The 12,497-nt window shown below is 40.9% G+C and overlaps 1 protein-coding gene across 1 annotated transcript in view; it reads right to left on the bottom strand.

Moving 5' to 3' along the window:
* The window catches only part of LOC108978415, a 109,630-nt gene that overhangs the window by 13,909 nt on the left and 83,224 nt on the right, over nucleotides 1–12,497 (bottom strand). Inside the window, exon 7 of the mRNA XM_018948683.1 lies at nucleotides 535–1,147. The gene's annotated coding sequence lies outside the window, so the exon portion shown is untranslated. The remainder of the gene's footprint in view (nucleotides 1–534; nucleotides 1,148–12,497) is intronic.

Genomic DNA, 12,497 nt, shown 5'->3' on the forward strand with positions numbered 1-12,497 from the left:
TCTTATGCCACCAAAGCCGGGTAATTTATTATTGTTATTGCTGGCATGGAATATTTTTTATGTCTTCGCTTAACCCTTTTTCGTATGCACACACACCCCGTTAGCGGTGCCGGCAACAACGCCAGCTCGGAGAAAGCATCTGCGTATGTGTGCACAGGTGCTTTTGCCACTTTGGCTGCATCCTTCCTGTTGCCATAAGTCAAACAAGTGTTTCCTGTGTGTGGCGCGCGAATTTTTCACAACCGGCACTTTTTGTTCCCTTTCATTTTATTTTTATTTACTATTTATGCTTCGTGCTCCGCCCATAAACACCCTCACATATATATTTGTGTTGTTTCGCATTTTCACACGCTGGTTTGGTTCTCGTTTTTTATTTTTATTCAACTTTCCTTACACTGCCCTGCCACCCTTTTGAAACACACTCAATTGCTTTGTTTTCCCCCGCTTATAACAAAATAAATAAACAAATAAATACGGTCGCCGCCGATAACAAAAGCGCGAATATAAATAACTGTGACTGCCAACAATTCTTACCTTGCATTATTTACTGTCTCAGCGTGTCTGCCAGCAGCGCATTCTTATTTGTTTGGACATTCCTTATGTTAAATGCCTTCCGACTTCTGTCAGCCACTTAAGCTGCTGCCACCGAGTGTCCACTTCCGCGGCAAGACACTTTCTGCATGGATTTTCACTGCTTTCTACTCTTCACTTCACTACACACACGCACACATTTTACACTCTTCACACTAAACACTACACAAGACATATTTTCACATTTTCACACTTTCCACTTGCACTTTATAGCACTCTGCCCTAACACATGATTTACGGATTATTGCCTTTTATTTATTTTACTTTATTATTTATACTAAATCTCACTTTGCACTGAACTACAAACACCCTTTTCACTCAATTGCACGCACTTTTGCACTTTTTATTTTTAACTTTACTTTTATTTGCACTAAATCACAATTTCGTATTTAATTACGCGCACTTTATTTTTATTTGATCAGCACTATTTGTTTACATTTCTTCTTCTTGCTGTTGAGCTCGGTCAGCACATATCTAACACAGCGTGTAGAGTGCGCTCGGTGTTAAATATCCGAGAACGCATGATCGCCATACGAGGCTTTTGCAGGCGATTAGGCTATAAGGAAATGAAACAAAAAATGAAAGTTATACAAGCATATAAATATATATTTTTGATGAACATGCAAATATAATTGAATTTAATACACAATAATATAAATAAAGACTAAACACAAGTGTAAAATTTGAAAGTTATACAATAAATTAGAAAATATAGAAATTTTTGAGAAAGGGTTGCCACCTATTTTCTTTTCGGGAAAAAAATTTAGCTCACTTTTGAAATGACAGTTAGCATTTCTGTTTTAAGTGTAATTAAACTTTTTTTTTAATAAAATATATAATGAAATGCATTGAAAATACCCAAATAATATACATAATTAATGGTATACATTGGCAATACCAAAATCAAATATATAACTAATTTGTAAAAAAAAAAAAAAATTAACGCCGGAAACCCTGTAAAGCATACTATACATATATATGAGTATGACAAGCTTAGTCGATTTACCAGCTTCGGCTGTTTGTCCGTATACCCACGTTCTGAAATTTTCTACACGTCATATTCTGACCAAGAAGCTGCCTATTTGTCGAAACCGTCGATTTCAGACCATTATACAAGCTATGTGCTGCCATACAAACGGACCAATCAAAATAAAGGCAAAAGCCTTTGTATACTCTTCTTTGCTTTGGAAAGGCATATGAAGCGTATTCTTCAGTGTAACCGAGCTTAACGTAATTTCTTTCTTTTTTCTTATTGTTGCCATGGGAAATTGTGTAAAACTATAAAAATAATAATATATGTAGATAGTTCGTTTTCAAAATTATAATTGAATATAATACCGTGTGCAAAAATTAGTAAGATTTTTAAATTTAAATTTCGCGCGAAAACCCATCATTAAAGGTAAAGTTTTTGTCAGAGTTGCCATGTTAAATTTTGAAAAAAAAAGTAAAACTTCGGTGGGATGTCTGACGGTGTGCGTTCCCAAGTGTCTAAGTCTTGACCTCCCAAATGCGGGACAGTCAAGAAGAAAGTGCGGAGTTGTTTCTACCGCATCTTTTTTCAAATAGCTTCTGCTGAGGGCGTCGGTAAATGGGCAGGGAAGGAGCCGCCAGAGTTCGGTTTGCCGACTCCATAATCCAGACGATCCGGTATGCAGTCAATGTGTGTGAGGATATCCGAGTGCTTACATAGATACGCGTTGTTTTACGAACCAGGATTCTCTGAGTCTAATAGCCACCTACGCGGCCATGCATGAAAATAATTGCTTAACAATATGGCAATGCAAATGATTTCGGTGATTTTGCCGCAACTTACAAATACAGTAAGTTTTAAACAAGCACAGCATGAACAGATATTTTTCGACAATTTTAATGACAACCTTTTGATAAAAAAATTACATACGCACAACTTCAAAAATTGTTAAAAAAAAATTAAATAATTTTAAAAATTATTATTTTTGTTTCGTATGCACAGTTAAGCCAGTTAGTGGTTTCCAGGGTAATTGCCTATAAAAATTTCTTATAAAACTTGCGCAACCATTACTTGAAGTATGATGAAAAGCAGCGGCAAACAAAACTGCAAAACTCAAGATGAGAGAACTTGTAGCTTAAAAGGAGACAAAACAAGTTTTTGGTGCAATTTTTTTTCTTTTCTTTTGCATAAGTGTAGTAACAAGCAATGAAAATAATAACACAAATGAATGTTGAAGATTGAAGAAAGTAAATGCAATGTGAAAGTAACACAAAAAATAGTCAAAAAATAAAGAATGGCGCTTGCAAAAGAAAGGTTACCAAAGGTATCACGCGTAGTTTAAGGCACACACACGTGCGCACTTGCTCATGCATTGTGTTGCATACCGTGAGGCGCCAAAACTTGCCACCAGCAATCGTATGCTGCTTGCATTCTTGTCTTTGCAGCGTTTTTTGTACTTTTTTTTTGCGACAACCACCAACATTTATGAGCATTTCGGGCGCTCAAAATGAGGGTGCGGCAAGGTAAGCAGCAATGTAAGAAACAGCAAGAAATTACCAGAGCAAAATCTTGCGTACTTTTGCATGCCGTAAATAGTGTTGCAAAACTTTATTTGCAACACACGCAGCTGCAAGTAAGTGCCACGAAAGGTGCGAGAAATGTTTTTACAAGCGCCACAGGGAGCAACACTTTACATATGCTTGCCTACATTTAGGCGCCAAGAAATATTTTCAAAACACGTGCGCCACTAGTTAACAGCTATATATAAATTGAAGGAATTTGGTCTTACCCAGCGAGTTAAGTGCTTTAAGTTATCGCGTAAGTGTCGGTTTGCTTCGCGACGCAACAAGGTTTAAGCCTAACAGTTAAACAAGCTTAATGTAGGAAGGTCAGTAATCTGCTGCCCAAAAGTAACTGAAACGCGGTTTGTGGCCACAATACTTTCTGAAAGTTTACTGAGTAACAAGCGGTTTCAATTTGGGAACTATTCCCAGATTTATAAAGAGCTTGTCAGGGAAGGACTGATGTTCTTTCACCGCAACTGTACGTCGGAGCGTGCGCGCACCGACTGGGTTCGGTAGAGGGCGTTCCTAGTTAACGAACTAGCCGTCAGTTGTCTCTTAGAACATGTAGAGTCAGGACAAACATTTTCGCGCGACGTGTTTCTTTGAGTGGTGCAAGTCACAAATGCAACGTTCGTTAGAGCAGAGGTGAAATAACGTAATCACAAACTGACGAGTCATGGATCTTTGAGTATGATCCTGAGACAAAGGGAGCAATCTTCCAAGTGGCATACGCCGGCGTCTCCTCAGTGCTCAAGAGACCCAAACGAAGGGTCAATCGGGTCCGAGAAGACACCACAGTCGATTGGAAGTTGCAACAGGACAATGCCTTCTGCAGTCGCCCTACAGCACCCGGACCGATGAAAGGCAAGCATTTTGAGACGACAGAGAGGATCCAAGCAGCACGCACCTCGGCTCTCAAAGTTATTCCGCAGAATGTCTTCCGTGACCCCTCCAACGCTTGGAAATGGCGCTGGCAGCGCTGCATCGACGCAGAAGGAGCCTAGTTTGAAAATTTTTAAAGAATTGTAACGATTGGTTACAATACATTTTTTTAAATCGACTCCGTCCCATTACTTTCCGGACAAATCCTGAAAGAGAGCGTCCTTCGGGCTTTTCAAAGTTAAATTTATGCAATTATCACTAAATAATAACAATTTCAACTAATTTTGCTAGCGAGTTGTCGATTCTCAGCAAAACTCATTGCGCACAAATGTATGCTACAAATTAACAAACTTCATTCCTCTCAACCGCCTAAATGAATGCCACAAAAGTGAGAAAATCTCACTCACCTTCAAAGAGCTCTATTTAGCACAAAGTTATAAGCGCATCAAATAACATTTCAAAAGCGCCGACGCCGCAGAAAGCAACTTCATTACATTGCTACGCGCCGCGGGTCATTTGCCAGTGAGAAAATAATGTGGCATTAAAGGCAAAAAAGCAAAAGTTGTAAAAACAAGCCACACATATTAAAAGGCAAATTAAAGAAATGAAAAGTAATAACAAAAATTGCAGCGTATAATTGAGCTTTATGCGCCGTTGGCTATTAGCCGCGAGCCACATTTAGTTATCAATGCCCGGTACCAGACCGCAGCGCAGATGTGAGCTTTGTGGTGGAAGGATAGGAGGAGGGGCCGGTCACACCTGTGCGCTTGTGGCGGCCAGCAGTTGCAGTGACACTCGACCGGCGCTCGGCTTGTTGTGCTAGCGAAAACAGCTGACGCCTGGCGACCAACAACAACAAGTACAACAAGCGTGCTGAGCACTTGCTGACCAGGCAACTAATGAGCGGCGAGTGTGTGTGTGTGTGTTGGCTTTGAGCGAAAAAAGTGTGAATGATAACACGAAAAGTGCGCGGAGCGGGAAGTTCATTGAAGCAAGTAAGTGTGTTCGCAAGGCTTTTGTGCAGCGTATTTACAGCGTGGCAACTGCAAAGTTTTGATTAAAACTCATTTAAGCTATTTGCGCTCACCCTCGCACCCCCGCGCTACACTTCATTTGCAACTCGTCGCACTCGCGTATATTTTTTCTTTTCATTTCGCGATTTTTTTTTTATTTTTTCTGCCTTTCATTTCGTTTTATCACACGGGCAGTTCGTTTTCTATATTCTATTTTCCATTTCCCATTCCATTCGCACTTTCCATTTACATTTCGCTGCTCTTCATTTGCACTTAATGATGATTTTTTATGCACTCGTAAATGCGCGCATCTCATTTAGTTTGTATTTAACGACGGCCCGTGAATAAGCGTTGCCGCCACTTGCACGCCGTTTCACTTTTCACCGCCTCCTGCCCTCGACAGGCGCCGTTCGTGCATACTTTTCACTAATGAATCCGATTAGCTGGCGTATTTGAGTGGTCGCCTGCTGATTGACTGACTGCCTAACTGCTTGGCTGCGTTTACTTTGGGGCAGAAGACACTAATTTGAACAAAAAAAAAATAATAATAATTTAAATGTCAAATGAGTGGCAGCATTAAAATTCGAACGATGGAGGTGCGAAGATTGGGCAGGTAAGTCAACTTAAACAGTGCTACGAGCGTCGGTTAGTATCTTACCCAAACACTTGGTGGCGACAATAAAGTGCGTAATTGTTATTTACTCGTAAATTCTTTGAAATACTTTGAAATCATTCGAGAATTACTCTAAATATGCCGAGAGTGCATGAGCTGAGTAGAAAATAGCGACAACTGTACTAATATTCCTAGTTAGGTTAGGTTAAGACGACAATTCGATCCTGAAATGGACCTCACTCGGACAGGATGGGTAAGGTTAAGAGGATGCCTTTGAGGATCGGGACCTCACTTGGACAGGATCTGGTTCCAGTCCTAAAAACTCCTAAGTACTGGATTATAAGACCCTTACAGATAGACAAAAGGCTTGAGTCAATCCTAAATTGGTTGAGGTGACTAATATCAGCTTTGGTAAGGTTACCGATTTGTTTCGGCCTTCGTTTTGCTAAGGCTTGACAATGGAGGAGAAAGTGTGATTTCCCCCTCAGTCCCCTGCGAACAACTTTGACAACTACTGGCGCTTGACAAGATTTTTGTACCCTACCGCATGAGTTTGAACTTCTACGATTGTGGCAAGATGAACTTTGCTCAGGGCAAATAGTTCAATAGATCTCTTGCTTTCTGCTCCACAAGTAGACCAGCAGAATCTAGCAGTCGCACAAGAGCTGGTCGTCAATCCAGTGCTAGAGTGCAAAACGCCAATGGAAATCCAACTCTGTTCCATTCCGATGTGAACCGTGCATGTGTGCCTCTTCTGGCTAGCTCCTCGGCTTTGAAGTTGCCAACAATTCCGCTGTGACCAGGCACTCAAACGAATTTGATGATGAAGTAGCTAATGCTATTCGTAGAGAGGACAGACACTCCTTGATATGGTTTCAGCGCATAGTTTGCGAGCTCAGCGTTAGATTTGTCGCTTTGCCGCCGGAGTGTATGTTCATCTTCCGGAGAGAAGCCATACTTCGAGGCACTAAGTCTACTGCTACCTAGTGGGACTTCTGTCTGAAAAAACACTATCGTGGACCAGCAGCCTAAAGCTAAGATAGGCGGATAGCTCCTTGCAGAAAATTCTCCGTGTGGCGTAAAAAATGCTCATTGTGCCTCTCTTTCAGCAACTTCTCACGATCCACATCTCCCTGGTCGGTGTGTGAGAAAAGCACTACGAATATCAGTAGTAGTTGCTTAATATTTTACTATTTCGTTCGCTCTCAATACTGAGCTGAAGTTATTAAACATCTTATGGAAAATATACGAAATACAGTTAGACATTTCTGAGAATCACTATACTTTAAATGAGTCGGTGTTCCTTTATTCCCTCCCATTCTTGAGTTGGATATATGAGTATTTTTGGAGATTCTGAGGACGCAGTTTGTCAAATTTTCATGGAGGGAGCTGAGGTTGAAGCATCTTGATCTTTCTTTTCCACTATCAAGCTTTCGCCAGATTCAGGTTATAACTACGTTGTTATATATTTTAAGAACCAGGTGCAGTCTCAAAGCGCTTTGCCGATATGCGACGGTATGTTTAATCCATACCTAAGAATTTTAGGCATCTCTTCGGATAGGCGTCCTTAACTGCCTAAGTGGTGTCTAAGTGGTGTTAATTTAGGAAAATGCTTTCCTCGGAAATTTAAACCGATGAGTCGATGGAAAATTTGTTTAAAGGATACACTTAGCTCAAGGGACCTAACAGGAACGCTTAATTGAATTCTACATATATGATCCCACTATATGTAAAGCTTTCTAGCTCCTGTGGCTTCCGCGAATATGGCCTTGGCTTGCTTTGTGGATTAATTGCTAACAACTTTTTCTAGTCTTCCAAAAATTTGCAAAACTTGCCATTACAGTGTTCGATCGCACCGAGTGCCTTAACCTTGACGCACATAACTGTTTTCAAAGTCTTTCAAAAATGCGACAAACCAAAGCGGCGACGTCTGCAAAAGTAGAAGCCAAACAAAAAGCGTTTTCAATAACTCTGTGACAGAGGAAAAAAAAGAAAGAAAACAATAAGCCAAGCGCAAAATGCACAAGAACAGAAATCACGCTTGGACCCAGTGATGATTTGCACTCGGAGGGAGGGACATGGGAGCGCTTTACAGTTTACACACAGTCGAACATGTAACTGTACGATTTATCAATTTTGGCTGACAGCACGATGAACGAAGGCCGCAGTGCGGCAGCAGAGGTGGGAATAAGGAAAGAGAGTGGAAAGAGAGACATACAAAACAGGAAAAGTGTCCGCTGTTGGTGTAATTGAGCGCTGGAGCCGCCTGCTGAGCGCTACAATCAAAGTAAAGCTCGAGCGTGGAAGAAGTTGAGGGCGGTATTGGCTCATATTGTTTACTGTTTTGCTTCGATTTAGTTGTTGTTGCTGCGTTTGTGGGACACGTAACTGCTGTCAGCTGTCGCATTGAAAATATCCAAACTAATTTATTTGCAATGCAAAGGCACAACCGAAGGCAACCGAAGTGGGTGGCGCGAGCACGGCGCACTAAAGAGAGCAAATTAGCATAAGAAGCAGTCAGAGCCACATAAGTGCAAGTGTGTGTGGCGAAAAGCTGCTGAGTGCTGACTGGGTGCTCATAAATGTTCTACACAAAGCTTGTTATTCTATTCAGGTCTTTGCGAGCCGGCGCTGCTTCGGGTTGGCCGTAGCCGAAAAAGGAGCGACGCCGTGCGTCTAAGCGTCTAAGCTTACATTGTACCTAGCGGGTCCGCCTTCTCTTCGACCAAAAACTGCTTGTATAAAATTACAAAATTGCATATAAATGGAGTAAGAAGAAGTGTTTGTGGGCGAACGGTGCACAAAAGTCGGTGTCGGAGAGCGCGGTGGCGAGCTGGTGAGCTGGCATGGCATTTCCTCGAGCGACACACAAGAAAATTGAATTTATTAACAAACAAATGCGAAACAAACTGAAACAAATCGAAATGGAAACGGAATAATGGCGTGTACAATGGCAGCCGGAGCTGAAAACATGAACTTTTCAGCTAGCAAGAGACGCAATGAGCGCTGCAGAGCGGACACATCAGCACCGAGTTGCAAGGGCAGCGCTTTGACTCTGCGCAAATCTATGCTGATCGGTGTATGCTTGTGCTGCGGTAATTGAAGACTTCACATAAAGTAGGAAAGTTTCATTTTACAACAACAAAAAGTTATGCGATATTACGAAGGCACAATACCACTGGAAAAGCTGCTCAATAAAAAGTGAAAAACAACTTTTCTGCAAAAAATAGCCTTTGTAAAAAAGTTTGTGCGTACAAAATTGCCAGAAACGTCTAATGGAAGAGTCAATGCGCAGCACAAGTGCGTAAGGCCTGATCAGGCAGAAGGTGACGGAAGTAATGCCAAGAGTTAAATGTCTAAATATGAACACAGAAAGTCATGGCCGGTGTAGCAGCAGCTAATGGCGCACACAGCTTTTGGGGCGTTAATTGAAAAAGTGTATATAAGCTCGGTAGGCAAAAATTTATAAGAAGATTTCAAAAGCGAGTCAGTTATCATTTAAATGGAGGCAATAAACAATACATTACCAGAAAATAATAACCAAAAATGCATTTTAATCTGCTATAAAGAATCAGTCGACTCAAGGGCGGAAGAGCTTGCAAGTATTTTAGTTTGTAGAAATGTTCTGATCGAAAAATCATTTCAAAGATGGCTAGGAAAATTAGATTTAAAGACAAAACGAGATAAAAGCGGTGAAAACTTTGAATGCTTAAGCGCTATTGCAGAATATTCGACCCTATAGTTGGTTTCGATGTCTTCAACATAAACCTAAAGACGCTTAGTAACCACCGAACAACAAAAGTCCTATACAAAAAGGCAAGGCAATGAGGATATCAAGTTTGTTAAACCATTTTATACACTTAACTAGCATAGTGCTGTGAGAGCCAACTAGAAGCACGAGGGAAGTTTCAGGTTTAAAAGCACAGGTATAAACTTGGTGGTAAGTCTTAAAAAACGCAAATCTTTATTTCCATTCAGCACATATAGTATGTACCACCACGTTCAAAGCCAACAGACACTTAGCCAAAAAGCTTGCGGGTCTAAAAACAGCCTCATCGCGCATTCCCCAAAGAGGTGTGAGTGCGCTAGGTGGCGTGAGAAAATGCGTTTTCCTTAATGTAGTACACCGCAGTGGAATTACCACGTACCACACGTCTACTTGGTGTATGATGCACGAGTACTCGCGTTGGTTACTAGTAATGTGGCTGAAAGGCGCCAGAAATTTATTATAAAACGTGCTGCTTATGACTTGCAGGATTTCTAAATTAGGCATTGGTTTACATAGATTACATATGTACATTAGCAGAGAAATCTACTGCAAAGTGGCAGCACACGCGCTTGAATGTAAAATTAGAGCGTGGCCTTGAACCTCATAGAAATTTTGATTTATACTTTCATTTCAACTTTGGAAATATTAAAAAAAAAAGATTAAATTAACAGGGCATGTTACGCTCATTATTTATACTATATATTGTATATTGAGCAGTCGAAAAAGCCTTTTCATATTTTGTCAATAAATGTCGTTGCAGTCGTATATCTCCCGTGCTACCAATCACATTGTCTCATACCATATACATGGTGTTGGAAATGCTAGACTTTAAGCTTCATTTAACCAAAATAATCAAAAAAAAAAAAAAAAAATTAATTCGAGGAAGTTGAAAAAAAATTCGAAAATGAGTGAAAATAATGAAGAAACTTGCTATATTTTGAAATGTTTGTGTAGTAAAGAAAAGAAGGCGGTCAAATTATATTCTGGAAAAGACTGACCAGGACCGTCAGATAAGCAGCCATAACATCGCTAAGGAACTCAGCATACATCACCAAATGGTTTTGAACCTTTCAAAAAAGGCCGGCTACAAAAAGAAGCTCGATGTTTGGGTACCACATGAATTCTCTGTGAAGTATTGATTGGACCGAATTAAGATCTGTGATTCTTTGCTGAAACGAAATGGAATCGAAACATTTCTGAAGCGAATGGTAACAGGAGACGAAACGAGGATCGAATACGACATTAATGTGTGAAAAAGATCATGGTCCAAGCATTGTGAAGCTCAACACATGGTCGCAAAGCCAGGATTGACGTCTAGAGAGGTTTGGTGGGATTGAAAAGGACTTGTCTACTATAAGCTGCTCTAGACTGGTCGAACGATCGATTCTACATTTTACTGTCAACAACTGATTGAAGCAAGCATTCGGAAAAAACGGACAGAACTGATCAGCAGAAAGGGCTTCGTCTTCCACCAGGACAATGCTAGACCACACACATATTTGATGATTCGGCAAAAACTGGGAGAGCTTGACTGGGAAGTTTTGATGCATCCACCATATAGCCCTGACCTTGTAACATCGGACTACCATATGTTTCGGTCAATGCAGAACTCCCTTCATGGAGTAACTTTAGCTTAAAGAGGAGTTTGTGAAAATTACTTGTCGCAGTTTTTCGCCGAGAAACCTGAAAAAGTTTACGCTGATGGAATAATGCGAAAAGTGGCCGACCAAAGTGGTACATATTTGCATATTTTGGTTCATTAAAGTTCATTATACATATAAAAAAAAAAAAGTTGAGGTTGGATTAGAAATACGAAAAGACCTTTTCGACTACCCCAAATATACTTGGTTGGGACTCCGACGTTCTCTTTTGGGTGTTACAAACTTTGTGACAAATTTAATATACCCTATTGAGGTTAAAAAAATATTTTGCGTTTTAGAGCGTTGTTCGATAGATAGCTTCGTTTAAATTTTAAAGCCTTTGACACACCCTGTATAGCGCTGGCACAGTTTCGGTTTCATGCATAAAAATGTCCGAATAAACGACCGGGTAGTTGTAAGCGTACAACGATGTATTCTACAGATTTTCGTGCATATTAAAGCATAAAGCACGCCTAGACGCCTTACTGCATACACATCTGCCCAGCCACAACATCTCACACACACTCACACACACACAAACAAACAAAAGCGTGCAGCCCATACATGCATTTGAATAAATTCATATATTGCTGTGTTTGTCCGTTTGTATGCATTTGCGGTGTGTGCGTGCGTGTGTCAGTGTGGGCTGGTGGCGCAACATTTCCATTGGCGGTAAATTGAAAATTACTCATACGCCATGTAGTGCCAGTGAGAAAATTAAGTTTTCGGCATGATTGAATATGCGATTGCGTCGATGAGGTGTGAATGTGTGCATATGCATGAATCGATGCCTATCTCCATACGAATCGAGCACTCGCTGCGCGCGCGTGTGTGTGTGCTATTAATGAAAACTGTACGCCCATATTTATGCATGTGTATGGGTGTATGTCGCCTTGGCGGACATGCGTTTGGGCGTTTGTGACGTGTCATTTGACTAGCCCGACTGCTATTTGGACAATGAGTGCAATACCCGGGTGTACCTTTGAATGCGAACGAGCACACAGGCGAGGCAGTTTCGAGTGCTAACGAAAACCCTTATGCGCTTGTGTGTGTATGTGTAAATAAATACACTTGTGTACATATGTATATGTGTAACTAAGTGGCCAAGCGAGTGTAAACACATAAGCGTGCGTGCATGCGTGAGTGAGTGAACCAATTCCATTCGTCGGCGGACGTAGAAAACAAAGTTATGAATATTTTGCCGAGGCAACAGCTGAATTGAACTCGTTTGTACGAAAGTAAGTTATATTCGATTTGCCCAGCAATTCACAGCAAATTCATATGCGCCACACACTCACACACACATGCACAGGCACGTGCAAAGTGATTGAATGTCATAAAATGGAGCAGCGCGGCTTTTAGGTGTGCTTTGTGGGCCGTGCGGGCAGCAGCAGCGAGGAGATGAATGACATTTTGACCAAAGCAAAAAAGGCCGGCGCAACACTTTAGCTTTT

The sequence above is a fragment of the Bactrocera latifrons genome, unplaced genomic scaffold (assembly GCF_001853355.1).
Source record: "Bactrocera latifrons isolate USDA-ARS-PBARC rearing strain unplaced genomic scaffold, ASM185335v1 scaffold_121, whole genome shotgun sequence".
Lineage (NCBI taxonomy): Eukaryota > Metazoa > Arthropoda > Insecta > Diptera > Tephritidae > Bactrocera > Bactrocera latifrons.